At 50.0% G+C, this 3,677-nt stretch overlaps 1 pseudogene; it reads right to left on the reverse strand.

Annotated features, from left to right (window-relative positions):
• Nucleotides 1–1,723: 1,723 nt before the first annotated feature.
• On the reverse strand, nucleotides 1,724–2,889 carry LOC102923816 (glyceraldehyde-3-phosphate dehydrogenase pseudogene; annotated as a pseudogene).
• Nucleotides 2,890–3,677: the final 788 nt, after the last annotated feature.

Raw genomic sequence — 3,677 nt, forward strand, 5'->3', positions numbered from 1 at the left:
TTACATTAAGTCTCTGAGTTATTATTTGGGAGCAGGCGGTCAGGACAGGAAAATTCCACCTACTCAGTAGTTTTTCTTGCTCTTTGGATAAACACAACGCCAATGTGATCACCAAGGCCTCTCCTGGTCATGCCAATGCTGCAGCTTCATCTTACTCTAGGCTCTTGGTCACTCTCTGACCTTCCCAGCTTTCACACCTCAGCTGTTCATTCTCTTATACTCGGCATCACCCGAACAAGCACTACTTCTTCCGGTCTCCAGGAAGCCTGCCCTGATCTCCTTATGGACTCCTTCCCACGTGGTAGGGGTCATCTTTGTACTGTGTGCCTTTGCGCTACACTTGCCCAGAGTCTGGAGCGGGTCTCCAGGGTAGAAATGGATACGGGGCAGGAGAAATGGCCCTGTGGTTAAGGGCACGAGCTGCTCGTGAAGAGGACCCAGGTCTGGTTCTCAGCACCCATACTGGAAGGCTCAGAATTGCTTAAAACTCCAGTTCCAGGGCTTCGGGTGCCCTCTTCTGGCCTCCAGTGGTGCTGCATGCATATTGTCCACACAGAGACAGGCAAGGACACACATACACATAAATAAAAATAAATAAAACATTTAAAGACAGAAATACAATCTGCTTCTGGATGACCAGCCTACTGAGCAGACAAATAGTTAATCCAGCAAACAGCATAGAACCAGAGCTAGCCAGGCTTTGGGAACGATCATTATGGGCTCAGAAGTTGCAGCTGTTGCCGAAATGAAGCTGAGCAAAGCGTTTTGTAAGGGAAGGGGATTTTGAGACTTACTATGTTTGTTTGCGTGTGAGAGACAAGGTCTCCTAGTAGAAACAGGCCTTAGCTCCTATCTCCATCTCCTGGGTGTTGGGATTCCAGGGGTGTGCCAGCATACTCAGAACCGAAGCTAGGACCCAGGGCTTTGTAAACACTAAGCACTGCACCAATTGTGTTACAACCCCAGCCTCTGTTTATTTATTTTTGAGACAGAGTTTCACTGCAGAACCCAAGCTGACTTGAAACTCACTATATAGCCCAGCCTGGGCTCAAACTCCTAGTGCAGAGATTGGAGGCCTGAGCCCGCCACACCTTCCCTGAGACAAGCATAGCTGAAGGAATGAGGGACGCCTTCAAACTCAGAATCCTAATTCAGAATTACTCCTAGCCAGTATGATTCAGCCTACAGCATAAGCTGGACTGCCACATGTTGCTGGATTGGAACCTTGTGTGATCTTAGACAAATTCCTTCCCCTCCCTGAATCTCAGGTTCCTCCCCCGTAAGACGAGAATGATAGTGCCTGCCTCGAAGGGACGCTATGGGAGCTCCACCAGTTCATGCATTGTAAGTGCTCAGAATGGTACCTGACGTTACATAACCGTGAACGTAAGTTGGCGCTCTGTCGGCTGTTGTTGGTAAAAGGAATGACAGACAGGTCAGTGGCAGAGGGGTATTCATTAAACAGAGCTGCAGATGAGCTGTATTTCGTCTTGCTGATGACAGCAGGTTTTACTGCTGACGGTGAAGCTCCAGAGAACATAGCACACGGTCTATTACTTGGTTGATATTAATCTCAACTATCATAGCGCTGGCATATCCTTAAGATATATCTGTGGCCTGCTCAGTAAGAGGGAAATCATACCCCGTTTACTGGAAATCTAGCCAACTACCAAGGCTAGAGAAGTTACGATCTTTTTTTGGGGGGGGTGGGGGGGGTGGTACAGTGAACTTTATTGATGGTGTTCAAGAGAGTAGGGCTCCCCAAGCCCCTCCTGTTGTTCTGGGGGTCTGGGATGGAAACTGTGAGGGAGATGCTCAGTATCGGGGACTGAGATGGGACAGGAACTGCTCAGCAGCCGAGGGTCTCTCTTGCTGTCCTTGCTTGGGTGGGTGGTCCAGGGCGGCTTCTTACTCCTTGGAGGCCATGAGGTCCACCACCCTGTTGCTGTAGCCAAATTCATTGTCGTACCAGGAAATGAGCTTCACAAAGTTGTCATTGAGAGCAATGCCAGCCCCAGCATCGAAGGTGGAAGAGTGGGTGGGGGTCACTGTTGAAGTCACAGGGAACAACCTGGTCCTCAGTGTAGCCCAGGATGCCCTTTAGTGGGCCCTCCAATGCCTGCTTCACCACCTTCTTGATGTCGTCATACTTGGCAGGTTTCTGCAGGCGGCATGTCAGATCCATGACGGACACATTGGGGGTAGGAACACAGAAGGCCATGCCCGGGAGCTTCCCGTTCAGCTCTGGGATGACCTTGCCCACAGCCTTGGTGGCACCAGTGGATGCAGGGATAATGTTCTGGGCAGCCCCACGGTCATCATGCCACAGCTTTCCAGAGGGGCCATCCACAGTCTTCTGGGTGGCAGTGATGGTATAGACTGTGGTCATGAGTCCTTCCACAATGCCAAAGTTGTCTTGGATGACCTTGGCCAGGGGGGCTAAGTAGTTGGTGGTGCAGAAAGGATTACTGACAATCTTGAGTGAGTTGTCGTACTTCTCATGGTTGACATCCATCACAAACATGGGGGCGTCAGCAGAAGGGGCGGAAATGATGATCCTTTTGGCCCCGCCCCTTCAAGTGGGCCTCAGCCTTCTCCATGGTGGTGAAGACACCAGTGGACTCCACAACATACTCAGCATCAGCCTCACCCCACTTGATGTTGGCGGGATCTCGCTCCTGGAAGATGGTGATGGCCTTCCCGTTGATGACCAGCTTCCCGTTCTCAGCCTTGACTGTGCCGTTGAACTTGCCATGGGTAGACTCATACTGGAACATGTAGACCATGTAGTTGAGGTCAATGAAGGGATCATTGATGGCAACAATATCAACTTTGCCAGACTGGAAGGCAGCCCTGGAAACCAAATCCATTCACTCTGACCTTCACCATTGTGTCTCAGGAACGAGGCTGGCACTGCACAGAAAGATGCGGCTGTCTCTGGAACAGGGAGGAGCAGAGAGCCGAGAAGTTACGATCTTGAAGAAGAACCTACAACCACCACTTGACTAAGCCAACATAAGCCCCAACTACATTCTCAGTGTTTGCCCTTATACCCACAGGTAAGTGTAGTCCTCCTTTCCTGTCGCAACGGAAACTTCTCTTTGCAACAGAGAGACAAAATCAATCAAAATGCAGAGTTGTGGAGCCCATTCCCAGCGGCTACACATACAAGACACTCCCACACATAAATAAGGCTCAGGGAACAGTTTAGAAGAGGAGGTAGCAAGACTGTAAGAGCCAGAGGATCAGAGAGTTTGCTGCGAGACTGTGTCTCCATGGAATACCAGAAGCGATGCTCATAAAGTCTCACCAACATGACTGCCCAAATGCTAGTGGAACAAGAAGAGCAGTAGACATGCCCAAGCGGGGAGATGGGCACAAGGCCTCCACCCTTGACAGACTAAGGAACGCCGGAAGTGGGAGAAATAGTCTTGTCCAGGGAAGAGCCAGCAAACTGGTCAGCCCTGAAAACATACTATATATAGGCATCACTTCTATAGAGATGGCAGAAGGGAAACCCCCTTAGGCTGACATACATCCAATGAGGTAAGCTAAAAAAGCTGAGTGAAGACAGTTTGACTAAGCAACCTGAGGAGGTTTTCGATGTGTTGGAGAAGCTTGGAGAAGGGTCTTATGGAAGTGTTTTTAAAGCCATACATAGGGAATCTGGCCAAGTT

This window comes from Peromyscus maniculatus, chromosome 9 (assembly GCF_049852395.1).
Source record: "Peromyscus maniculatus bairdii isolate BWxNUB_F1_BW_parent chromosome 9, HU_Pman_BW_mat_3.1, whole genome shotgun sequence".
Classification (NCBI taxonomy): domain Eukaryota; kingdom Metazoa; phylum Chordata; class Mammalia; order Rodentia; family Cricetidae; genus Peromyscus; species Peromyscus maniculatus.